The 27,821-nt window shown below is 38.1% G+C and overlaps 1 long non-coding RNA gene and 1 pseudogene across 4 annotated transcripts in view; both read right to left on the bottom strand.

Annotated features, from left to right (window-relative positions):
• Positions 1-5,495: 5,495 nt before the first annotated feature.
• The window catches only part of LOC140611747 (uncharacterized), a 184,041-nt gene continuing 161,715 nt past the window's right edge, over positions 5,496-27,821 (bottom strand). For all 4 annotated transcript variants that reach the window (XR_012012885.1, XR_012012889.1, XR_012012887.1 and 1 more), the window contains one exon: positions 5,496-6,564. This is a non-coding gene — a long non-coding RNA (uncharacterized lncRNA). The remainder of the gene's footprint in view (positions 6,565-27,821) is intronic.
• Positions 17,536-26,931, bottom strand: LOC140611552 (vimentin-like; annotated as a pseudogene).

Genomic DNA, 27,821 nt, shown 5'->3' with positions numbered 1-27,821 from the left:
CGGGTTCATGAGACTGAGCCCCATGTGGAGCCCTGCATTAGACTCCACCCTGCGTTGGGCTCTGCCCGCTTAACAGGAAGTCTGCTTAGGATTCTCTCTCTCTCCCTCTGCCTCTCCCCCATTCTGTCTCTAAAATAAATGAATCCTTAAGAAAAAAATAAAATGAAATGAATTATCAGGGAAAAGAAGATTACTACCTATTGGTGTGGTTCCTGAAAGTGATAATGGACTATCCGTGAAGAGAAAAACTATGTTTGGCAAACATTTAGGTGAATTCTTTAGAGGTATAGCAGCCATCCACTACACTGTTTGTTGGTAAGCATATCAGAGAAGTTGAAGTTTTGAGAGAATGTGGCCACATAGCTGTCTTTACAGCCCATGATTCAGAGTGGGCAAGGAAAAGGAAGCTATACATAAGGCTACATAAGCTCTACATATACATATACATACACATGTACATAACCTATACATAAGTCATACATAAGGCTATATGTAGAGCAGAATATGAGCATATTTCAATCTGATTATAACTGAAAAATTCATATATGAGACTTCTAAGAAGTAGAACTAACATTATAGTTTGAAATGTTTCTTTACCTTAGGCTTGCAAAATGACAAAATTAAAGCGAGAATAAACATTTTCAGGGAAGTGAAAGATTTCTTAAGTAAATTTTTCTATAAACAGGATGAAATGAATTAATGGAGCTCATTTACTGAGGTTGCTTAGGCACACGAATCTCGTGTTCCTTTTGGAATGCTATTATAATGATAATAGTGGATACTCTTTCCTTGAGGCATTTTTGAGTGCCACTTTTTGGTGTGAAAGAGCCTCCAGATATCAGAAGAAAATAGTGATTTGCCCTGAATATTTTTACATTTACTTTTCTCTTTGAATTAGTAGAAAAATATAAGCATCCTTTGAAACACGTTGTTTCTAATTTCTAATCTTAAGATAATTGTTGTTCAATGTGAAGTCATTAGAAAGGGAGTAGTGAGGGGTGCCTGAATGGCTCCATGGGTTAAGTGGCTGACTTTGGCTCAGATCATGATCTCAGGGTCCTGGGATCAAGTCCCTTGTCAAGCTCAATGCTCAGTGGGAAGTTTTCTTCCTCTGCTCCTTCCCCTTCTCATGTTCTCTCTCTTTCAAATAAATAAGTAAAATCTTAAAAAACAAGAAATGGAGTGGAAAATATATATTTAAATTTTATCACATGAGAAATTAGATGTTCTTTTTCTCCAAAATAAAATAAAATAAAATAAAATAAATGGATACCAAACATAATCTAAAAAGTAATTGTCCCAAACTTTACTTTGCTTCAAGTTTTCTTCAACATATAAAAATTAGAGTCTGATTTTGTTCTGAATGATGACAATAGTAAAATAGAGTTAAAAAGCGAAATGAATTTATGGGAGGTAGGCAGTTTTCAGGCTCAATTTCTTTATGTGTTAAATCATCAGTGGTCTTTAATAATTACAAAATGAGTCCAAATAATATTTGCTATATTATATGATATTATTTTTAACTGCAGTGATCTTCATGGCTTATCACCCATGCAAGTAACAAAGAATCACATATGGGAGCCATCATAGCTTAAAGTATAAAAAAAATCCAGTCATTCAACTTTTTTTTTCAGTCATTCAACTTATGTGAACATAGCTCAAAAGGAAATATTAGTTTCCTTTCTTGAAATGGGAGGAATTATTATATATATTTAGGGACATAGTTATTTTTCCTCTGGTTATTCAGTGAAGTATTAAAAACCAAATGTTCAGATAAATATTTCTCAGCTTAGTCAATGTAATTATTAAACAGATATTTCACATACTTTATTAAGACTTTTTATAAGAAATATACATATTCTTACTAAGCACTGTTTGTGACTATTTTTTTAAGATTTATTTATTTGAGAGAGAGTGAGAAAGCAGGGGGGAGGTGCAGGAAAAGCAGACATTCCACTGAGCAGGGAGCCTGATATGGGCTCCCTCCCAGGACCCTGGGATCATGACCTGAGCCAAAGGTAGACGCTTAACTGACTGACCCCAGGAACTCTGGTTTGTGACTTTATTAGCTGAAAAAACCTTTATTGACTTTATTAATTGAAAAAAAACAATGTCACATTTTTAGTGTTTTGACACAATCTCTCAGAAATCTAAATTGTACTTGCTACCACTTGTCTTCTTTATAACAAGTCCAGAAATTTTCTTTTTCATTGAAATAATTGTAAAGTTTATATTCTCTAAAAAGACTTTACAAATTAGAAAAAAGCATTTTCTAGAATAATACTTTTGAAACATTAATACATGTTGCTTTTACTTCCTTGGTTTTGTCCATGGGAAATTATAATAAGGATGAATGTAGATTAAGGAAAAAAAGTTCTGGCTTTATTTTACTCAAAAAGTCTGTTTTTGGACTTCTTTTTTTTTTCCATTTAAGATAGAGAAAGTCCCAAGAGACAATTGCTCACATCCTAAAATGCAAAATGAGATAATCCACAAAATAAGACATATTGCTAAATTATCAGCTAGTTTGGGATGCAAAGAAAGCTAATTGTGCTGATTTCCAGAAAGCAATCAACTCTTTTTTTAAAAAAAGAGAGGACAACAGCTTAAATCATCGTTAGACATGCAAAAATAAAATCAGAGAAGTCAATCATAAGTGAGAGTATGGAGAAACTAGTAGAACTTCTAACAGAAGTGTAAGAACCAGATTGAGAGACTGAAATTCCTGGAAGTTCCAGATACAAAGGAGTCATGAACCCCCCCCCCCAATGTTCTCTTAAGGTCAAACAAATAGAATTTGTTTTTCAATGATTGGAAATAGAGCAGGGAAATAAAACATTCCTCCACGAGGTGCACAAGATATTTCACAAGTGAAATATAGGAGTGTGCAGAAAGAAGAAGGAAAGGCAAGAAATCTGAAAAAAATCTTTCACGGGACACTAATTCTCACAGAATGCAAAGCAGCATTTCAAAAATGCCATTTGAAATCTGTGGTTGTGATGAAGGAACTGCATTTGTGAAAGATTTTGGGTACATAGAATTAAAATATAGGACAAGAAAAACAAAAAGTATAGGAAAGGAAATGTAATAAACAAAATTCTTAAAGTGGTTGTGAGATAATATAAAAGTAGTATATAATTTGAAGTATATAATACAGTATATAATATATGGCACATTATATGTGACTATATATAATACAGAATATATTATTTGAACTCTAAATAGTATATTATTTGAAGGTAATCTGTTATAAGTTAAAAATATATATTGTGTGCAGCCAGGTTGCTCAGTGGTTTCCTGCTGCCTTTGGCCCAGGCGTGATCCTAGAGACCCAGGATCGAATCCCACATCAGGTTCCCTGCATGGAGACTGCTTCTTCCTCTGCCTCTGTCTCTGCCTCTCTCTTTTTTCAGCTATGATTTGTTCAAATACATATTCTGGACCTCGGTCCCTTTTGGCGCCCTCGGGAACCCCAAACAAATGTATATTTTTCTTCCTTAGGCTGTCACTTATTTCCCTTAATCTATCCTCATGATAGATTTTTTTGTCTTTTGTTTTTGTTTGTCTCTTTTTTCCTCAGCTTCCCTCTTTGTCATCAACTTGTTTTCTATGTCAGTCACTCGTTCTTCCACCTTGTTAACCCTTGTCATTAGGACCTTAATTTGGATTGCATCTGATTTAATTTATTTTTAATTTCTGCCGGATTAGATCTAAATTCTGCAGTCATGAAGTCTCTTGAGTCCTTTATGCTTCTTCTAGAACCACCTGTAGCTTTATAATGGTGCTTCTGAATTGGCATTCTGACATTGAATTGTAATCCAAATTTTGTAACTCTGTGGGAGAGAGGACTGTTTCTGATTCTTTCTTTTGAGGTGAGGTTTTTCTTCTAGTCATTTTGCTCAGTGCAGAGTGGTCAAATACAAGTTGTATTGGGAAAAGGAGAAAAAGAGAGAAGATAAAGAAGAAAAGAAAAAGAGAAAAAAGAGAAGAAAAGAAAAAAAAGGATAAAAAGGGGGCAGGAAGCAAACAGAAATCAAAAAACAAAAATCAAGGGGGAGTATCCTCTGATTCTGTATGCTGTAAATCCCTCAACTTCCCCTGGAACTTTCCAGTGCTGCTTGGTCAATAATCTGTTTTTCCCCTGTCTCTCTACCTGGTCTTCTGGGGGAGGGGCCTGCTGTGCTGATTTTCAGGTGTTAGCACTTGGGGGAGCTGCTCAGTCCCCTGCCTCGTACAAGGGCTCAGTGAAAGATGTTTAAGCTGTTTATCTGGTGAGGCCACTGTGAGGCTCAGTGGGGGTTGTTTACCCCATGAGGCCCCAGGAGGAACAGCAGCAGCGGCGGCAGCCAGCTCTGGAGCCCTGGAGTCAGCTCCAGCAGAAACTCCAGAGCTCTCAGTCTCCAGGGTCCTGGAGGCTCTCGGGGCGTGGATGCTGATCTGCCCAGCTTGGCACCACCCGGCGGCAGGAGCATCCTCGCTGTCCTAGGCCCTCCCAGCCTTTGCCTATTCCGGGGGGGGGGGGGAGTGCCGGATCCTGCGCCATGTCCTCGGCACCATAGGCTCCCAGGCCTGTGCTGTGGGAATTGCGCTCCTGGCCCGCAGCCCCCTCCGCTGGCAGCCTCTGACCGAGCCCCTCTGAGCTGCTCCCGGGTCCAGCCAGGCACACGCTGCAGCCGTTTAGGGAGCTCAGCCAGGGGTGTGGGTGCTCTCCCGGGGGCTCAGGTGCTCTGTTAGTGTCCCTGAGAGCCTGAGGGTATCCCTGCCCCTCCTGGGATCCTTCTCCAACTCCCTGCGAGCTCCTTTCAGTCCAGGAAGATTGGTGAAGCTCCTGCTCCTCCAGGACGGGGCTTTCCTGGGGCCTTCTGGTCCTGGGGGCACCCATCCCAGCCTTAGTCGGGCTCCTCGTGGGGGCCCCACCCCTTGGACGCCTTTTGTTTATTTTTTTGTTCCCCCATCTTCCTACCTTTTTTTCAAATAGTAAATTTATTTTTTGTTGGTATTCAATTTGCCAACATACAGAATAACACCCAGTGCTCATCCCATCAAGTGCCCCTTCTTCCTACCTTGATAGAAGCGTGTACTCTTCTCACTGTAGCATTCCAGCTGTTCTCTCTTTAAATCTCAGGCTGAATTCATAGGTTTTCAGGATGATTTGAAGGTTATCTATGTAATTTGGTGGGAACAGGTGACTTGGGGACCCTACTCTTCCGCCATCTTGCCCCACCTAGGCTTCTCAAAATTTAATGTGAATAGGTGTGACCACAGAACTTTTTTTTATTCGTTTATTCATGAGAGACGCAGAGAGAGAGAGGCAGAGACAGAGGCAGAGGGTGAAGTAGGCTCCATGCAGGGAGCACGATGTGGGACTCCATCCCAGGACTGCAGGATCACACCTTGAGCCAAAGGCAGACCCTCACTCACTGAGCCACCCAGGCAACCATGACTGCAAATCTTGAAAATATGCAGATTTCAATCTAGTTAGTCAGAGGTCGGGCTGAAATTCTGCATTTTTAATGAATTCTTGGAGAGTGCTGACAATGTGGGTCTACAGACTATACTTTGAGTAGCAAGTTTATATACACCATTTTTAGTTCATGATGTTTTTAATTAAGTGACATTTACTAATGTTTGTAACAGATAGTAGCTAAGTTCAATCACACAAATAAAAAGCCTCTTTAAACATCTCCCATACCTTAATAACACCCACGTTATATATCTTACCATAAGAATGAGCAAAGAAAGGCAGTCGCGGTAGCCCAGAGGGTTAGACCCGTCTTCCGCCCAGGGTGTGATCCTGGAGATCCGGGATCAAGTCCCATGTCAGTCTCCCTGCATGGAGCCTGCTTTTCCCTCTGCCTGTGTCTCTGCCTCTCTCTCTCTATGTCTGTCATGAATAAATAAATAAAATATTACAAAAAAGAATGAGCAAAGAAATAAATCTGAGCAGTCCTGACCCTTGCTCCAAAAGTACAGAACATGAATTCTCTTAGATAGGCTAAGGCCTATGTGTCCACATGTGTTAGGTGTCTTTGACCCAACAGCTGTTACTAACTACATCCAATGCTCAGGAAACAGTGGGGTAAATGATCGAATAGTCAACAAGGCTAAAAGTCAAGCGTAGATACAGAAATTGATGTAGAGTGATTTTTGCCACTGGAACTTAAACTGGCTGTGTATTCCTCTCCTCTAATCAGAAGCAGCTTCCCTTCCAGCTGTACCAGATCTTCCGTTTATTCACTTTGTACTTTAGTAGCAAGTGTCCTTAGTGAAAACTTCATTTCCCAGCATATCTTCAGGGATCTCCATTAGACTGTTAACAGATTATCACCATCTGTTGGTGATTATTTCACTATGTAACAGCCCTGATCTAAGAGACGTGTCCTCTTTCACCAGCAGAGCGATACCTGGGGACAACTAGGTCAGGCTCAAGAGGAGATGCAAAAATTACAGCTGGGTGTAGATAATCAATATTAAAACAGCCGGCCGGTTTCTACTTCTATTCTACACAATTCTTTTGCAAAATGGAGACGATAGAGTCCTTTTCACATTTCTATTTTCTGGAATCTGAAACAGATTCAAGAACAAAAGAGAACCAATGTCATTATATGTATATGCCCATTTGGGGGCATGTACACTACTGATAACATTTGGAATATGATTGTACATTAAATAAGAAATAATTCGTATGACATCTAAATAACTGCCCAAGAACCATCTGTCTATATTCGCTCATTAAAACTAAGTATGTTGAATTTCCAGTGATAGGTTTGTTGTAGGTATGGAGGCTATTGTAGGCATAAAGAATAAGGTCAAACAAATAGAATTTGTTTTTCAATGATTGGAAATAGAGCAGGGAAATAAAACATTGCTCCATGAGGTACACAATATATTTCACAAGGGAAATATAGCAGCCTGCAGAAAGAAGAGGGCTAGGCAAGAAATCTGAAAAAAAAAATCTTTCAAGGTACACTAATTCTCACAGAATGCAAAGCAGCATTTCAAAAATGCCATTTGAAATCTGTGGTTGTGATGAAGGAACTGCATTTGTGAATGATTTTGGGTACATAGAATTAAAATATAGGACAGGAAAAAAGTATAGGAAAGGAAATGTAATAAACTTATAAAATTCTTACAATGGTTGTGTGATAATATAAAAGTAGTATATAATTTGAAGTATATAATACAGTATATAATATATGGTACATTATATATGACTATATATAATACAGAATATATTATTTGAACTCTAAATACTATATTATTTGAAGGTAATCTGTTATAAGTTAAAAATATATATTGTGGGCAGCCAAGATGGCTCAGTGGTTTAGCACTGCCTTTGGCCCGGGGCGTGATCCTAGAGACCCAGGATCAAGTCCCACGTCAGGTTCCCTGCATGGAGCCTGCTTCTCCCTCTGTCTGTGTCTTTACCTGTCTCTGTGTATCTCATGAATAAATAAATAAAATTTAAAAAAAATAAAAGTCAACATGACACATAAAACTAAATACAAAAAAAAGTTCCTTGATTCACCTAAATGATTCTAGGAATGGAAGAAAAAGAAAGAAAGAAAGAAAGAAAGAAAGAAAGAAAGAAAGAAAGAAAGAAAGAAATTACATTAAATATAAATGGGCTAAAAGGTAGAGATTTCTAGGCTTAATAAAAACACAAAACCAAACATGTAATATTTACAAGAAAAATATTTAAATTTAGATTGTGGTAAACAGACTCCTAAAGTAGTCCTATGATTCTTGTCCCCTTGGTCTCACACCCTGTGTGAACTCTTTTCTTTGAATATGTGTGTGATTTGCTTCTAAACCATAGAATACAGCAAAGATAATGGCATAGAAATAGATTTGAAAATTGCTATCAATGAATTTTACCTAATTGATATTCATAGACTATAGATAGGTACTTATTGTAGCATTCCCAAATAAACAAGGAGCATTCACCAAGACAGACCATATTATAGCTTATAAACATGTCTCAGTACATTTCAAAGAATGGAAGAATATGACTTCCACCTACAATGTAATTAATTAGAAACTAAAAACAATAAATTATCTATAAAATCTCCAAATATGTTTAAACAACACATTTCTGAAGAACCCATGCAACAAAGAAATCTTACGAGTAATTAGAACATATTTTGAACTAATGATTGCTAAATGATAATGAAAGCATTTAACAAAATATATGAGATACAGCTAAAGCAATATTTTTTTTTAATTTTATTTATTTATTTACGATAGTCACAGAGAGAGAGAGAGAGGCAGAGACACAGACAGAGAGAGAAGCAGGCTCCATGCACCGGGAGCCCGACGTGGGATTCGATCCCGGGTCTCCAGGATCACGCCCTGAGCCAAAGGCAGGTGCCAAACTGCTGCACCACCCAGGGATCCCCTAAAGCAATATTTTTAAAAAGTTGTAATTTCAAATGGTTATGTTGAAAGAATGACAGTGTAAAATAATTGTATGTATTTCTATCTTAAGAAGTAAAAGACAAATAAAACTCTGGCAATTTAAACCCAAAAATAAGTGCAAAAAAGAAAATAACATTGAAGGCAGCTATCAATAAAACAAAAAAAATAGACAGAGAAAATCAATAAATCAAAGTTCGTTCTTTGAAAAATAATGTAACTGTTAAATTTCAAAATAAAAATATTACTAATATCCAGAATAAGTAAGGGATCTTTTTAATCATTAAAAAAGGTAAGGGAATATTATGAACAACTTTAGAGTAATGAATTTTGCAACATACCCAAAATGGAAAAATCGTATGAAAGATGCAAATGAACAAAATCAATACGGAAGAAATAGAAAATAGGAAGAGTCTCATATATTGCAAAAAAATATTAAATTTGTTATTTAGGTTTTTCTCCCCCCAAAATTTCAAGTCTAAATGATTTCACTGGTGAATTCAATCAAATGTACGTGAAAGGAACCCTACCAATCTTGAATGTGCTCTTCAAGAAATAGAAGAGAGTATATTTTTCAACTGACTTATACTTAAACCTTAAGATGCCAAATCAGATAAATATATTACAAATAATAGAAGTACAGGCCAAATCAGATAAATATATTCCAAATAATAGAATTACAGACCAATGTACTTCATGAATACAGATGCAAACATTCTTAGCAAAAAATTAGTAAATCAAATTAGTAAATCAAAAATACAATATTTCCAAGTAGGGCTTATCCTAGGAATTCAAGATTGGCTTTGAATTTAAATATTAATCATAAAAATAAATATTAATCATTGAATTTCACCACCTTAATAGGATAAAGAAGAACAACCATGTGATCACTTCAATAAGTGACCCTAGATAGGTTCTAGATGCAAAACATGTCCAGAAAAATAAAAGAATGGACAGCCTTTCACAACTTTTTGAGGGTCCCAGTGTGGATCAAAGCAGAAGAATGACTCTCAGTGCCTCAGAATAAAAGTGGCAGAGTAAATGATTCATTGGACCTGAAGAGGTCATGCAGAGAGGAATGAGGAATGATAGTGTAGCAGATCTCCACGGACAAAGACTAAAGATGAATGGATAACCCAAATACTAGAGGATACTGCCAGTACCTTGATGTACTACTGCGAGGCCCAGGAACTCAGCCACAGACCTCATAAAAGTTTTACTTGAACCTCAATTTTATCGAGATTAACATTCACTTCCCTCAGTAAAAAGAAGATTATAATTATAACATTTTTGGTGATAAATTAGTGATAAAAACATAGAAACTAAGTAAGTGAGAAAGGAAGTGATTATTATTACCCTTATCTACAATGGATATAACAACAAGAAATTGAACAAGATAGGAAATGTTAACATAATATTCTGCATTATACAATGGTGAAAATATGTTTTAAATATTTTATTTATTAATTCACAAGAAACACAGATAGAGGCAGAGACAGAGGCAGAGGGAGAAGCAGACTCTATGCAGGGAGCCTGATGTGAGACACATTTCTGGCACCCTTGGAATCACTCTCTGAGACAAAGGCAGATGCTCAATCACAGATGCCAACCCTGTTTGGCATCCCAAACAGTGAAAATATTTACATAGTCTTAAGAGAGCCACCAAAAATTATAATGTAATTGTATTTAAAGTTTGGATAGAGTAGATAGGGGTGTGTGTGTGTGTGTAGCTGATTGTATCTATCTTTCCACTGTAGGAAGTCAGTAAATGATATTTACTAGAAAATCAAGAATAGCATAAATTCATGTTTTTTTTTCTTTTTTTACAAGCATTGGAAATAGCTTTTTAAAACCATGTACATGTATAACTTTGATAAAATATTGCATTAATATATCAGTATAACATGATGAATTTACACATGAAATAATTTTGAAGGGCAGTATTAGTGACATATAAGAATATATAAATACATATACATACCTCCTTAAATAAAATATCTGAGTAATGTAAAATTTAGCATTAGTAATTAGTAATTAACATTAAAATTTAATTGCAGTAATTGAGGTTTTCTGTGTGCGTGTAAATGTCAGATTTTTAATAATGGACACAAATCACTTTCTTAAGTTAGAGGAAATGCCCAATAAGGTTATTTTTTAAAGAAGAAATAATTAGAATAGAAATGAAGATAAATGGTATTGACAGGATAGAAAACTTTTTCCAGAGTTTACACATTTCTAAATATCCCTTAAGCACACATATACAGGCACACACACATACACACATACACACCACTGTGGTTAAGAATCAATTTCTGTTTTTAGGGGGGAAAAGGTGACCAATGTAATCCTTAGCAGAACCACAGACATGTAGTTCAATGTTAAAAGGGCTGACAGTCTTCAGAGAGAAAGCACAGTGTCCATGTCACTATCAAACCACAAGACCACACAAGAAGACTCATGGAGATGTCCCTTCAGCCTAGTGAAAAAAAAAGTCTCAGAAAGGCAAGGGAACTTGGCATATATGGCACATAGCTTCTGGGAGTTCAGATGCAAGTATGCACAGTCCTACTCATGCCACACGGAGAGCTGTCAATAATCTTAATCAAATTCTCAGCTATCAGAGATTTTTTTGTTCATTCCTGATTTTCTTGAAAACCAAGAGCAAGTGACCCCACAAGCATCCAATAAGCAGGACTCTGATTTAATGTATGAAGGAGGAAAAATTAAAGAGATATTTTCAAGTTGCTAACACACAGTTACCGAGCTTCCTACAATGACAACAAATGTTCATTATTGTAGTTGTTTTTGTTACTATATTTTCTCCCTGCAGGGATTCAAGGTTATAAAACTAAGTATATCTAACAGTAGAAGTCTCTGAGAACGGAATTAAAGGTAGGTGCCATGAAATTTGAGAGGAGGGGGGACAGCAGTTACCCAAAATGGGATTAAAAAAGCCAGAAGACACTAACTGTTGCCAAGAATGGCCTGTGTTTGTGTCAAAAATAAATTGGTTCTTGGGCGTCTGCTTTAAAAATAACTAAGAAAAAAATAAAAAGTAAAAATAAATCTGTGATCAATACTCTTTCTGATACTCTTTTTATTGCTTTCAAATCAAAAAAGCATTGCTCTCTCTGTAACTAAAGTTAAATAAGTTTTTCAGCAGTGTATACTAGAAACAGCCTTTTTTCCCCCCAATTGTTCCCTGCAAGGATTCTGAAGGGAGAGCAAGAAATTGGTTTTTGTCTCATCTTCATGAAACATTTTTATTGAGTAAAATTAACTCAAAAAGATGTCAAGCAGTGACTCTGACTGCAACCCTGAGTTAAATGAACATGTTGTACGCTTGACATCTAACACCAAATTCCACTAGTCCTCACACCATTCTCCATTTAAAAAGACAACATCTGATGGTTTCTTGGAGTGATGGCAAATTCCACTTGGACCCCTGCATGCCCGATGTGCGTAGCTACACACGCTGCTATCCTGCCTGCAATATTTACCACCACAAACTGCTTTTCCCCTTTGGCTGAATTGAGAAGGAGAGCCATCAGAAACACTTTTTCTCATTACTCTTTTATCTGGTCATTCACATATTTTCAGTTTTCCTTCTAACTCTATTTTTACATAACCGCTCTTATTCCAAATCCACAAGTCATCTCTTTTTCCCCTGTTTAAAAAAATATTGAGACCTGGGGATTAATTGTGGCATTCTAAATTTATTTTTATTTTAAAAGCATAGGCAGTGACAAATGGAGGAGTATACTGCTTCATTTTTCTTGATGGGTCAAGCATCGGCAAGAGAACAAATAGATTTTTGAAGTTTTAGTGAATCTTCTCCAGATCTATTGAAAGTATTAGACCATGTCTATTTTTAAACATTATTTAGTAGAAATAATCAGTTTTTCATGTTAAACAAGGAGTTGTTCTTTCTCATAGATCTGTGCTTCAGGCTGGAAGGGAAAGTCACGCAGCAGATGGACATTAAAAGTGGAAAGATCAAAGGGTGTCATCACTGGAACTCAAGCTCTAGGAGTGGAGGGCCAGGTGGACACCAGAAGGATAAAGTTAATATGATATTTTTCTGCTACCAGCAGGCAGGAAGACCAGAGCAAACACAGCTTCATGTGCAGAAATCATCTATCAGCTGCTGGTAACTTGCTTGGATTATCCCCAATGGCTTGCCTAAATCCATCTCATATAATATTACCATGCAAATCCATGATAGTCCTTGTACCAAATCGATGTGTTAAACTTGAAAATGAGCTATGAATCACATGTCAAAGGTATTTAGGTAGTACTGCTTAGATAAGTCCCTTACCGTTGGGTTGCCAAGGACTAATTTTAGCACTATGTAATTGCATGAGTTTCATTTCCAAAATAAAATATTAAATTTGTTATTACTGCAATGATAATAAAAGCATTTAATGAACTCAGTGGTGGACACTTCACATGTATTATGTCACTTCATATTCACAAAAGTCTTACATGGTAGGTAGTGATGCTTTACCCATTTTGAAGATAAGAGAGGAAAAAGACTGAGACGTTAAGTAATTTCTTAAGGTGATATAAGTAGGAAACTGTGATATGGAAACCCAGGTCATGTGACTTGGAAATCCTGAAACCACACTTGAAGGATTTGGATTGGTACTGTCGTTCAGTGAGATTTGCATGAGATTTGTCTGACTAATTGGTAGCAAGTCTTGCTTCTTAGTGATTAATAGATATAAATTTCATCAAAGTTAAAAAAAATTTCATCAAAGTTATATTTTACCCAAGGAAGAGAGTAGATCAAGTCCCAGATTTCTGAATGAACCTTTCTATTTTTTTCTTCACTCTAATATCAATAATATCCTGTTGGATTTAAGTTCTGATCTCCTGCTATCCTGGTATAGAGCCACTAAACCATTTAGAAAAGGTCACCGAGTCTTCTTTGAAGTAGGAGATTTAGCTCCAGGAATCTGCACATGTGTGTTCATGATCCATTACTTATCAGAATGATATAGGCAGACAGACTTTGTGCAAGTAAATTCTGAAATATTAATAATAGGAGTACACTTTAGAATTTTCTAATAATTTCATTCAATTATTTAACCTTCCTCATAGTTATCTGATTGCCTTTTAAATTCAAGTAGAATCCTTTCTGTGCCAAATGGAATTACCAAACAAAAATATTTTCAGAGGAACAGTAATTCACCTATTACATATTATTATTTTGCCTCTCATGTGATGCTTATAAATCTAACATAAAATATGTGCTACATATGCCAAATAAGCAGATACATTTTGAAACTCAGAACTTGTCATGAAAAAGAGGCATGATGTATAAGTTAATGTTTTTCCTGACAACTGGTTAGCCAGGCAAATGGAATCCAGAAATAAATGACTTTTATTTTAGATTTGCATTATTATTCCACCCAACACAGAATCCACAGCAGATGGTAATGTGTTACAGTTTCAACCTATTATTGGTCTTCAAGGGTAGTAAGACTTTATATCTAGAACAGTGGTTCTCAAGCTATTGCATGCATCAGATTGCTGGGTACAACCCCCAGGGTTTCTGATTTAATAAGATTGGGATAGGGTCTGAGACTTCATGGAACTGACAAGTTCCCCAGGGATGCAGTTGCTGCTGGTTCAAGGACCACACCTTGAGAAGCAGTGGTTGTGAGTCCTGGGAAAACCCTTTCTGTTATCTAAAGGGGAAATCCCCCGGCCTTGGGTCTTCTCTCTCCTCTGATGATTCCCATTGTGTTCATTTTTTATTTTTGTTTTGTTCCATATGGCACTTTTTTCCTCCTCAAATCTCACTGATGCATCTCTTTTTGTGTTTGGTTTAGGGTCTGGTTTGTCCTTCATTCAGTCCAGTCTCTTGCAACTGCTGATGGCATACCAGTTGGGGAAGGAGGGAAATGCTCACGGTACTCTAATCTCAGAGTAAAATAGCCATGCTCAGACCCTGCCAAATCCAGATTTATTTTATCATATTCACCCCAAAATATTGTGTTTGAAGAATCAAAGGCCTTATTTTATTATTCTAGTCTGTTTGTGCCAGAAGGTTCTCCCTGGAATAAAGTTAGAATGGATTTTCTGTATGGGCAGCTTGTGAGAACTACATATCTGCAGTGGCTCTCTGCTAAATGGGTATGTCCATAAGTTAGAAAAGAGGACAGCTTTTGTCTTCCTAGATCTACTCTTCTAGGACCCTCCAGGGAGAGCCTACTCATAGAGACCCTTTGGTCTTCCTTAGCTGGAGGCCCCTTGTGTTCAATCCCATCAGTTTTTACCAGTTACTGCTTCTTTGCTGACAAAAGGACACACGATCTTTCACCATGCTGCTCTTAATGCAAGCTCTCTGAATACAAGCATGCTGGTCTACTTTCACATTCTCAAAATATCTGCTTTATCAAAGGCCTTATTTTTTTATACTTCCTATTTTATACTTTTTTATAATAAATTTATTTTTATTGGTGTTCAATTTACCAACATACAGAATAACACCCAGTGCTCATCCCGTCAAGTGCCCCCCTCAGTGCCCGTCACCCAGGGATTTTGAGCATGCTGATACCTCTGTCTTGGAACATTCTTGCAAACATTCACCTAGTTAAACTTATATTCTTCTTTTTTAAAAATTTTTTTTCAACTCATGCATTCTCAATGAGGTCCCAGACCTGAAACTTTGATCAGAACCCTTTCCTTTGTTCCTTGTACTCTTCCTTTATCACGCACACTATGATTTTAAATGATAGATTTCAGTGATAATTTTACTCTTGGCTCCTCCCATTCACTTGTGAAGTCTAGGAAGGCAAGACTCCTGTCTATTTTGGCTCATCACCAAACCCCTAGGGCCTAGTGAAATGCTTAGTAAATAATTAACACTCAACAGATACTAATTTGACTGAAGACATTGTTGACGTCATACCAAGATCTCTTAGGATGGGTAGCATGGAAATAGTGATGCATTTTCATATTGTATATTCTCATAAGTTTATGTAATCTCATAAACCATGCCAATACACATACTGGAGAGCGGGGCCAAGTCCACACATTTAGGAAGCTCTTCTCATTCACAAATATGGCAGTTGAGAATGCTCAGAAGAGAGTCTCATGAGGAGAATCAATTATGCTTTTATACCTACCTGCTCCACAGTGTCTCTCTGAGGCCTATATTATTCTGTTAAGATTTAGGTGAATTCCATTTATTCTAGTACTCCTTATTTCTCAACTGAGTTACTGGGTTTGAGCTGTGGATATAAATTTTATTTATATTCCCATTCTTTTCCTTTTTCATTTTATTTATTCCAGAAGGTGTATTTTTAAAATTTTATTTAAATTCAACTAATTAACATATAATGTATTATTGGTTTCAGATGTAGAGATCAGTGATTCATCAGTCTTATATAACACCCAGTTCTCATTACATCACATGCCCTACTTCATGTCCATCACCCAGTTACCCTCCCCCCCCTCCTCTAGGGACCCTCCATTTGTTTCCTATGATTAAGAGTCTTTTATGATTTGTCTCTCTCTCTCTGATTATGTCTTGTTTTATTTTTTCCCATTCTTATATTAGGGTGTTTATCACTAAGGCTTTCTACTTAATTTTTCCCAGTTTTAATGTTCTAAGTTCTACCTTGTTATTTATCTTTCAGCAGTACTTCTGTTGATCATTTACTCTTCTTTTTCTTTGTCTTCTACTTAGTAAGCATGCATCCTTCAACTATCAAGCCTTTCTCAAGAATCTTTTCTTTCCAGGAAGAACACAAAGCAATATTTAAATTCTAGGGACCTATGACAATGTTTCTAAAGTTGGTAAAAATCCAACAATATGCTTAGGTCACAATGCAGAACAAAACCTCTCAGATCAAACAAATATACCAGTGCTTCCAAGTTGCAAGGAGTTATTACTTGATCCTTATGAAAAACTCCCTTTGGGGGCATCTGGGTGGCTCACTCAGTTAAGCGTCTGTCTTCTGATTTCAGCTCAGGTCATAATTTCAGGGTGGTGAGATTGAGTCCCATATTGGGCTCTGCTCAGAGGGGAGTCCTCTTGGAATTCTCTCTTTCCCTCACCCTCTATTCCTCTCCCTGCTCTCTCCCTCTTTCTCTAAAAATAAATAAATAAATCTTTAAAAAATTAAAAAATAATTAAACTTAAAAAATAAACTCCCTCTGGTCTTTTGTAGTCTATCTTTATATTGTTTAGAATTTATATTGGTTAGAATTGGTTAGTTTATATTGGTTAGAATTTGAGGTAAAGAACATTTTAAATGTGTTTTTATTCATCTTACGTAATGATTCTCATGGAAGGTCCCCAAGTAATGGCTTCCCTTTTTAAAATCACCAGAGAGAAAGTATTAAAGGATGGACTGTGCTGGAAAACTTCAGTCTTAGAAATGTCTTTAAAATCATGGAAAATATAGAATTTCTGGAACCCCATACTTAACAATAGTTTTATGCCATTAAGACACGTTTCAAAAAACTTTTTTATAAAATAAATAACCATTGTAGGCTGAAAAAAAAATCGTTTCCTTAGCCTTCCTGGGTTACTCAACCATACATAAAAGGCTGCTACTGATGAAATGTTCTACTTTAGTTGAATGCAAGAATGCCTGTGGTTTGATAGTGGCCATGCTTTTTAAAATAACATTCATGAAGACTTCACTAAATGCAGTTCTTAACCTCTTCATCTGTATTTTGTCAACTTACAACGTAAAGAAACAAATAATGAAAAATTCTCATTATTAACATTTCATCTACTCTAAAATATATGAGTGTTTAAAAGCTCTGATAAGCATTTCTCAAAACATTCCCAAATTCACTGATCTAATTAGCAATGAAGCTAAACTTAATACTTATATGAACTTTGAGTGGGAATTCCTGATGGAGCATATTGATAACCATAAGTATAAAGCTTTTTTTCTTTCCAAATTATATATGCTAAAGAAATTGATTTTTGAAAAAAGAATTTTCTCTTAGCTCCTTTGTGAGTTTGCATTACAATATTACCACTTTTGAAATTAAAAAACTTATACCACTCATTTCATTTCTTGAGCTTATTCTTTTTTTTTTTTTTTGAGTTTTCCAAAGATTTATTGAAGCAGAAACAAGTGGGTCAGATACTTGTTGGAAAAAAGCAGTTTTAATGGTTTTCAAAAATACTTCTTAAAAAGTATTCTAGCACAAGTTTTCTTTGTAAACTAGATTATGTTGTAAACTTTCTCCTAAATCTTATAAGAGTGTTGGTTCTTAAGAACTAGAAGTTACTCCTAATTCCAAATCTATCTTGCGCTCCTGAAAAACTGCAGAGAGGCACTTGAAAGCTGTTCCTTTAAGATATGGATTTTTTTTTTTTGAAATTCTAGCGGGTAATAATTGCTGCACCGAATCTGTGCAAGCTTCACTCAAGGTCATCATGATGCTGACAAGTTTCGTTGATAACCTGTCCATCCCTAGTTTCAACCTCTTAATCAGAAGCGTTCTCTTTGAGTGAATGTCAACCAGAGGGAGTGAATCCAGGTTGGTTTCCCTCAGGTTCAGGGAAGAAAAGTTTGGAAGAGGCAGAGCAATCCTGCTCTCCTCGCCTTCCAGCAGCTTCCTGTACGTGGCAATCTCAATGTGGAGAGCATCTTAACATTCAGCAGGTCCTGGTACTCCCGAAGGTGAGGAGCCATTTCTTCCTTCATGTTCTGAATCTCATCCTGGAGGCGGCCAATAGTGTCTTGGTGGTTAGCAGCTTCGGCGGCCAAGTTCTCTTCCATTTCACGCATCTGGCGTTCCAGAGACTCATTAGTCCCTTTGAGTGCATCCACTTCGCAGGTGAGGGACTGCACCTGGCTCCGGTACTCAGTTGACTCCTGCTTCGCCTGGTGCAGGGCATCGTTGTTCCGGCTCGCAGCCTCAGAGAGGTCGGCAACCTCGGGCCTGTACCATTCCGCGCCCTCCTGAAGGTTCTTGGCAGCCACGCTTTCATATTGCTGGCTTGGAAACATCCATATCGATTTGGACGTGCTGGTCCTGAATCTGGGCCTGCAGCTCCTGGATTTCCTCATCATGTAGTTTCTTCAAAAAGGCAATCTCTTCTTGCAAGGATTCCACTTTCCGCTCAAGGTCAAGACGCGCCAAAGAAGCGTTGGCACCAGCCTGTCGGGAAGACTGCAGGGTGCTCTCGGCTTCCTCTCTCTGAAGCATCTCCTCTTGCAACTTCTCCCAGAGCCGCATGATGTCCTCGACCGGGTCGTGGCGCTCCACCTCGACGCAGGCCTTGTCGTTGGTGAGCTGGTCCACCCGCCGGCGCAGCTCCCGCAGCTCCTCCTCGTAGAGGTCCCCCAGGCGCGACTTGCCCTGGCCCCGGAGCTGCTCGAGCTCGGCCAGCAGGATCCTGTTCTGCTGCTCCAGGAAGCGCACCTTGTCGATGCAGTTGGCGAAGCAGTCATTCAGCTCCTGCAGCTGCAGCTTCTCGTGGTGCGCGTGGGCTTGAACTCGGTGTTGATGGCGGCGGCCAGCGAGAAGCGCGCCGAGTCCTGCAGCAGACGCACGCCAGGCACACTGCTCCGCAGGCCAGCGCGGAGGAGCGCGTGGCGGACGCGCCGCGGGACGAGGCCTAGAGGCTGCGGCTGGTGCCGGGGCGCGGCGCGCCGCCCAGGCTGTAGGTGCGGGGGGACGCGGCCGCGTAGCTCCGCGCGGAGCTCGGCGGCTCCCGGGCCGGCCGCCGCACATCCTGCGGTAGGAGGACGAGGACACAGACCCGGTGGCCGTGGCTGCGGAGGGCGGCGGTGGGCTGCGCGGCTGCGGCGGCGCGGCCCGGCTCAGGGAGGCCCGGCGAGCGAGGGCGCGGGGGTGCGGGCAGAGCTCTTGAGCTTATTCTTGATGAGCTGGTGTTGGAAGATCATTTGTGGGTCATGGAAATTTGTACCTATAGTTCAGTGCAAGAATTCTCACCTTGATGTGATAGTTCTAATTTCAGAAATATAACTATGGTAAGTTTTAGAAAAAAGTGATACATTTGGACATCAGCAAATATTTGTAGAAGTGGCATAGATGTTTCAAAATAGATAAATACATTTCATCGCTCTTTTACTAGACTGAGAGAGATAAACCATCATTCCTTACGATAATCCTGAACAGTTACATGTACAGTGCTTACATGAGATGACTCCAAAAGCAAAATAAATTTCTAAAGTAAGCCGTGTTCTCAGTACTTAAAAACTGGGGAAGGTAGTTAATCATTATATTATAATATTATTTCCCCTTACTAGAGTGGTCAGAAGTCTCGCCTATTCCTTTATCCATACCTTCTAATCTAATTCTATCAACCAGATTCCATAAAGCCTACATAAGCCTGTTTGGAGAAAGAAGCTCCATTTACACTCACACTGAACAATTGGACAAGTATAACATCCCCAAGTGCAATAGCTAGATTTCTTTTTTGAGTAAGAGTGTTTGTACTCGGGTGCCTGAGTGGCTCAGTCACTTAAGCCTCTGTCTTTGGCTCAGATGATGATCCCAGGGTCCTGGGATCAAGTTCTTCATTGGGCTCCCTGCTCCATGGGGAGCCTGCTGTTCTCTCTCCCTCTGCCTGGCATTCCTCCTGCTTGTGTCTCTGTCTCTCTCTTTGTCTCTCAAATAAATAAATAAATAAATAAATAAATAAATAACTTTTAAAAAGGGAGAGAGAGTGGTTTGTATTGGGGGTGCCTCGGAGGCTCAGTCAGCTGAGCATCCAACTCTTTTTTTTTTTTTTTTTTACTGGAGTGCAATTTGCCAACATATAGCATAACACCCAGTGAGCATCTAAGTCTTAATTTCAGCTCAGGTCACGATCTTGGGGTCCTGATATCGAGCCCCAAGTCAAGCTAAGCACTCAATGCCAAACCTGCTTGTCCTTCCTCTCTTCTCCCAAACCCAATCTCGCTCTCATGTGCTCTCTCTAAAACATAAATAAATAAATAAATAAATAAATAAATAAATAAAATCTTTAAAATAGTGGTTTGTATTGTTATTGATGGCCTTCAGTTTGGAAGCACATTTGATTCTGGGACAATCTAAAGATGAGGCAGAAAGAAAGAAGATACTCAATGCTTGATCTATATTAATAATGTGCTCCCATGGGCTTTTGTCTTGGGTGCTATTGGCAAGAAGGCTTTTCCAGAATTCCCCCCCACCCAATCTGAAGTTCCTGTTCTCTATACACTTAGTACTTACAAATGTTCAGTGTATCCCTCTAGGACAGATTGTTCATAAGATGGACTAATCATTTGTGTCTACAGTAGAGTGAGTCCTTCATAATAGAAGTGGCATCTTTTTCATTTTTATCCCCATCATCTTATTTAGTTCAGAGCTTGCTATTGAATGTGTATCCAGTAAATAATTCTATGAATGAATTAATTACATTATCTAAGCTTGAGGAACTGGAGTGAAGTAGGAAATGATCTATGAAGAGCAATAAAGCGGACCTTTATGTTTTAGTCTAGGAGGCCAAAACTAGGTAGGAAAAGCAGCATGAATTATGGGACAGAATAAAAAATGTACCTGTAACTAGAGAACTTCTTATGCTATAACTCTCAGGAGCCCCAGAGTAGCAGGTGATGAATGTTTCAGTGGAATGTTTCAGTTAGAATGTTTCCAGTTGCAATGATATTAACCACGTTAACTCTGAAGGTTGACATTAATAATGCAAATTTATCTCACATATCAAGGAGTGAGGAGATAGGGCTATTTTAGCGTATTAAACTTAGCACAGAAATAGTTCACCAAGGGTCATATTTAAGCTCTGACACCTCACTGTCTTGGTTTTTTACAAGTTTGTTACTTCATGGTGACAAGATGGCTATACCAATGTCAAGCACCTCATCTTCATAGAATAGCTTCCATGGTCAGGAAGAAGTAGTTATCTTCAATATAATATATACTACTTATTTTCCTTTCCCAAAAGATATTTAACAGAAACCTCTTCACAGCTCATTGGCTAGAACAGAGTCACATGAGAATAATGAGGATAATCAAACCAGCCAAGGGCAAAGGGATCTCCAGCCTGGAACTTTGGAGGTGTCCAGTTCCTCTGAAATACTTGACCCCCCCCCCAAATTCATGACCAAAATCTAGGTTCCATAAGGAAGAAAATTGTTTGGAACTTCTGTATATAAGCAACCAACAGTAAATGAGAAATCTCAACATTAAGCTTTTGTCTCACTGAGCCTGATGAAGCATTATATTAACGCTAAACTTCAAAGGTCTCGTAAATTTGTTAAAGTGAGTAGAAAAGTTAATCAGCCATTCATTTGGACTGGATCTCTCTATCAGTTATATTTGGGCCATCACAAAAATGTCCAAAATATTCTTTCTTCTAAGCACACTGTGTTTTATGATCTGGCACCTGACCTATCAGCTAGTGTTCTAATTTCTAAATCCTGAACATGATTACATTTTTGGCTATGATCCACAGAATGTATTTTAAAATCTTGGCACTGGCACTAGCCTCACTTGAGCCAAAATTTCTTTCATGATTCATATTGATGAATCCCAATATAGGAAGTTTAGAGGAATTAAAAATATGTTCTTCCCAAGTAGAGGACAGGCATCATTCCTCCTCTAATCCAGCCTCCCAAGAGAAATAGCAAACTGGTCTTAATATAAAAAGTACATTGTTCATCATCAAAATGTCTCCAACTCAAAAAGTGTTTACTGTGAATGACTCAAGTGGAGTTGACCGTGAGTACCTTCAAAAGATGTTACATAAATTATGTGTAGTTTGGGAATGGAGATGTTACTTGGTAAATTATTTTAATAAACAGCTCATTTAAAGATAATATTTATCTATCATAATCCAGAAAATTCCATTTAATACAAAAAAATATAAGTAAATTAAACACAATTTTAACTGTTTTTTTGTCTGATGTAATAGGTCTTAAGAATTTCAAGTATGTAACTTCCTATAAGAAACTTACTAAAGTTCTCCTAGTTCAGCATCTTATGAAATAGAAATCCTCTAAATAAAATATAGCCTTACATTATCTGTCACATAATACGGGAAAAGGAACCCATATATGAAATGAAAACAATAAATGTAAGACTTACCTATGAATCACTAGAAAAAAATTGGTAAGATCCTCCTTCCCTCTCATTTCCCCTGAGGCACTTGTCCCCCTACCCCCACTGCAGACATATTAGTCAAATATGTACGTGCTTATATTATATCTCTTTTGTGTAGAATATAGGAATCCAGTGTAACTTGCTAGAGCTGCCTCATGATCGGTATGTGCCCTTATTCATATTCATTCCTTCATCTACCAGCCTTGATTTTTCCCCTCCTCTTTCTCCCCCTTTTAACATAATGGTCTTTCAAAGTGGATATTGTTAGCTTGAATCCTGGACCTGCCAATTGCTACCCTTTTGACCTTGGGTTATTTGATTAGCCTTTTCTTGTATTAGTTTCCTTGTCTGAGAATGACAGTAATACTATCTAATTTAGAGTTGTTTTGAAACTTAATATATGGATAGTGGATAACACCAAAAAATGTAGCTTAAAATAGCATCCCTAAAATTCATCAGATGCTTTTTATAGTAAATGGTGAGAAATCTTCTTTCTTGGCCTAATAATTCAATCTTAATACCTATTTAAATAATCTTCTGAGCAAAGGGCACTTCAAACACTAAATTACAGATGCTTTTTCACCCAGTATAAAGGAGCTTGGATTACATGATTCCTGAGGTCTCTTTCAGCTCAGCATTCCAAGGTTTTCCATTACACTAAGCATTTGTTGCATGCTGCAAATAGAACTCCTCTTGGCCAGGTATGATGGAGAATATTAAATATATGGAAGCTACATGGTCCCTGTCTCTATAGAAGTACATATTTGGGCAAACTAATCAAAAGTATAACAGGTCTATTTACTTTCAACTTTTATTTGTGCTGCTTTCTGAAAATCCAATACAATCTTTTTTGACAGATCATGTCACTGCAACATCTGTTAGTTCTGCTAGTTCTCTCTCAGCACTCCTTAACTTTAAAAATTGTCCTCTCATTTTTTTTCAAATTTTGAAGACTTGTTACTTTTAGCAATTGCTGTAAATTGCAAATATAACCCAGAAAATGTTAAAAGATGATGTCTATTTTTTCCCCTGCTAATCAACCTGCATAGTAAATGCATTGACAAACATGCCATCTGATAAATTCACATCTACTCTCTGGAGTTCAATCTTAGTGTCTGTGGCTTCTGCAAAGAGAAGGAATGTATATTCATCAGTTTATGGTTGAAAATCTCAGCAAAAGTATATGACTAATGGTTCTTGATGGCAACCATCTCCTGGAATAAGATGATGGATGTGTTAGCCATTTTATAACCCTGACCACCCCAAAAATGAAAACAGTGACCTATGCAGAGAGAATCCCCAGCCATGAGAAACAGAAACAAGAATAGTCAGTGCTACAAAAGGGCTTGTGTTACTCATCTTCACTGTGAACCTACGCAGCTACTCAGATTTCCCATCATGAGTGCTGAGGAACAAAGTAAAGTGATTGTACTAAACTTTCTTTCTCCAAAGTCTCCTACAACCATCTGTAAAATGGTTGTCTTTTACAAATTAGTACTTTGAAAATATCTAGTTTAAAATAGAATGAAATAAAACTCTGTAACACTTCATGCTGAGGTAGATGTGATGCTCTGAGAGTGTGGGGAAAACCATCTGGAGAATCAGGGTCTAGCTCTTCACTCACCACCTGCCTGTACAAATTGTCACAAATGTCTTAAAGACGTGTTTCCTCATCAGGACAATGGATAATTATACAGACCAACAATTCATCTGAGGTCCAAGGACCACTGCCCCCCACCCCCCCACCCCCACCCCCGGGCATGTGAATAGATTTGACAGAGTCTGTGAACTTGGGCAGAAAAATAGTACATTTTTTATTCTCACTCATACCTCACTAAAATTTAACATTTCCTTCAATTATGGTTGTAAGCAACAAATGTATATTAGTAGTAATACTACCTCTCACTTTGTTACCTATAGAAGTTAAGGTTATTTTTACATCATAATATAATGGTTGTAGGAGTTGAGCCATGGGCTTCTTCAGACTGCCAAAGCATTTGGGCATACAAGAAGTAAAGAGTCCCTGCACTAACAAAATTCTAAAAGTCTTTTAATTTCAAAAAGTCAATGACTGTAGTTATAAAAGATTTACTCTAAATTCACTAAGTAGAAATTATATTTGACTAAAAAAGAACTGTACAACCAACCAATAAAACCTATTTCTTAATCTGACCATATAAAATAAAAAGGCAATTGTCTTTCATGACTGAATGACACATCCCTTAAAAACTTTGTCAGTTAGACCGTGCCATATGAATTTTTGAAGGTTTTGTTGAATGTGATTAGGATGATATAATTAAGTTCCTATCTCTTCACTATAATTAGTTTCAAACATTAGCTAATGAATAAATTCAGCCTTTGTCCAGATTTTGTCTTCATTTGAATTTCTTGTTCTAGGCACATAGGGAACAATCCAGAACTTTAGAATGTGATTTAATGGATAAATTACTACAGAATGAATTACCTCATCCTTTTCAAATGATGAAATAGGTAACAGAAAGAATTACCGTCAAAACTAATAGAATATAAAAATCCTGACTTTGGTCCATTTCTATCATCATCACAGCAACTATTAGGTCTGTACTCTTTATATCTCTCTGAAAAACAATAATCTATCTTCACAGCTTCAGGGAATGGAAGAGCACATTCAACAGGTTTTGATGTAAAGGAAAGGGCATGTTTTCTAAGAATGTTTTATTACGATCATGGTTGTCACTGTACATGTGATTAATTGGCTTTTTGTCACCAACAAGCCTTTTAACTCTGAGACAGTGACAAAGATGAATAATGAAAAGACTTCATCGTTCTGTGAAGCTACAACTTCAAAGAATGCAAATCTTATGATGAAAGAAGGAAGTTGGCTGAATTATGGGCAAACTGCAATTTGACCATATTGTTTTTCATAATAACTACTCTTAATGTGTCAGCCATATTTCTTTCCTTGCACCAAAATCATATTTCTTTGAAGTGACAGTAAATTATTTTTTCCTGTCTTTATTCACTTCAGTCAGGTGGTGCTGAATGATTAAAATGAAAACCTACAAGTTTCAACATATACATTTTCTTTTTTTTAGTACCTTCAGTTATCATTGACATCAATTCATTTTGGTCACAAACATCTTGCTCTTGTCTATTCATTTCTAGCACATTTGGTGTAGTTTATTTTCAGTAAACTGATGTAGCAAACTACTTTCAGATTCAAGTATCTCTTAAAAAGACCAACAGATGCTTTAAAAAAATCACTACACTTGTGAAGATGCATTTGATTAACAGTAAAAGATTCTCGCTATTTAATAAAATATCCCAGGTCATACTCTGTAGGTTTGAAAGAGAGGATTTTACTACGTGATTTCCCCCATGTTAAGAATCCTTTAATATATCTTCAACATTTTTAGTATATATTTTGGATTTGAAGTTTAAGTCTAATTGTATAAAGTTTTTATGTATTTAATATCTTAATATTTGTGTGATTTTTTAATCTCAAAAGCCTAACGTCAAAGAAATAACCAATCAACTCCTAGAGTTAAATAAATGAAAAATAGTTATTTTTTTCTTTTAACTCATTAAACTATCTACAGTAGCTTTCAATGAAAAAAAAAATATCCTAAGAGACTGAGATGTCATTATCCTTGAAATCCAGAAATCCATTAACTCAAGGCTTTTAAAATATTTTCCTATCTCCCCTTTGCAAAGTTTCTCATTTGTTTAATATGGGTAAAAGAGTATCATAAGAGGATGAGTCAGAAGAAGTGCATAGTTTGGAGTGATTAAATTGAACCATTATTTTATTTTTTAAAGAAAGTGGGCATGGACTATTTTAGTTTATAGGCTGTTGGTCTCCTAAGTTAAAAAAAATAGGTAAAATTATTTTTAAAAATTGGCACAGGGAGCCCGGCAAGATGGCGGAAGAGTAGGGTCCCCAAGTCACCTGTCCCCACCATATTGCCTAAATAACCCTCAAATCATTATGAAAACCTATGAATTCAGCCTGAGATTTAAAGAAAGAACAGCTGGAATGCTACAGTCAGAAGAGTTCACACTTGTATCAAGGTAGGAGGACGGGGAAAAAGAAATAAAGAAACAAAAAGCATCCAAGGGGAAGAGCCCCGTGAGGAGCCGGGCTAAGGCCAGGGCGAGTGCCCCCAGGACAAGAAAGCCCCAGGAAAGCCCCGCCTGGAGAAGCAGGGGCTTCACCAATCTTCCGGACAGAAAGGCACTCTCAGGGAGTTGGAGCAGGACCCCAGGAGGGGCGGGGATGCCATCAGGCTCCCAGGGGCACTAACAGACACCTGCCCCCCGGTGAGAGCACCCACACCCCGTGGCCGAGCTCCCTAAAGGGCTGCAGCGCCCGACCGCTAGACCCGGGAGCAGCTCCAGCGCCTCCTGCGGCGGCTCTGAGCGGAGGGCGCTGCGCAGCCAGGGGCGCATTTCCAACAGCACAGGCCCCGGGAGCCCAGGGCGCCGGGGACACAGCCCAATATCCGGCTTCCCCCCGGGACAGGCAGAGGCCAGGAGGGCCCAGGACAGCAAGGACACTCCTGCCACCAGGTGGCCCCGAGCTGAGCAGATCAGTGGCCCCGCCCCTGGAGCATCCAGGCCCCTGTAGACAGAGAGCTCCGGAGTTACTGCGGGAGCTGACTCCAAGGCTCTAGAGCTGGCCGCTGCCACTGTGGTTGTTACTCCAGGGGCCTCTCGGGGTAAACAACCCCCAGTGAGCCTCACAGTGGCCTCACCACATAAAAAGGTTAAACAAATGTTACTGAGCCCTGCACCAGCCCGGGGGCTGAGCAGCTCCCCCAAGCGCTGACACCTGAGAATCAGCACAGCAGGCCCCTCCCCCAGAAGAACAGCTAGACCGAGAGGGGAAAAACAAATTATTGACCAAGCAGCACTGGAAGGTTTCAGGGGAAATCGAGGAATCTACAGTATACAGAATCAGATTACACTCCCCCTTGTTTTTTGTCTTTCGATTTCTGTTTGCTTCCCCCCCCCTTTTTTCTTTTTTTCTCTTCTCTGCTTTATTTTGCTTTTTTTCTCCTTTTTTTTTCTTTTTCTTTTCTTGTTTCTCTTCTCTATTTTTCTCCTTTTCTCAATTCAACTTGTTTTTGGCCACTCTGCACTGAGAAAAATGATAAGAAGGAAAACCTCACCTCAAAAGAAAGAAACAGCCCTCTTTCCCACAGAATTACAAAATTTGGATTACAATTCAATGTCAGAAATCCAATTCAGAAGCACTATTATAAAGTTACTGGTGGCTGTAGAAAAAAGCATAAAAGACTCAAGAGACTTCATGACTGCAGAATTTAGATCTAATCAGG

This window comes from Canis lupus, chromosome 20 (assembly GCF_048164855.1).
Source record: "Canis lupus baileyi chromosome 20, mCanLup2.hap1, whole genome shotgun sequence".
In the NCBI taxonomy this organism is placed as follows: domain Eukaryota; kingdom Metazoa; phylum Chordata; class Mammalia; order Carnivora; family Canidae; genus Canis; species Canis lupus.
The sequence above is the reverse complement of the archived record's forward strand: the minus strand, read 5'-3'. Positions and strand labels throughout refer to the sequence as shown.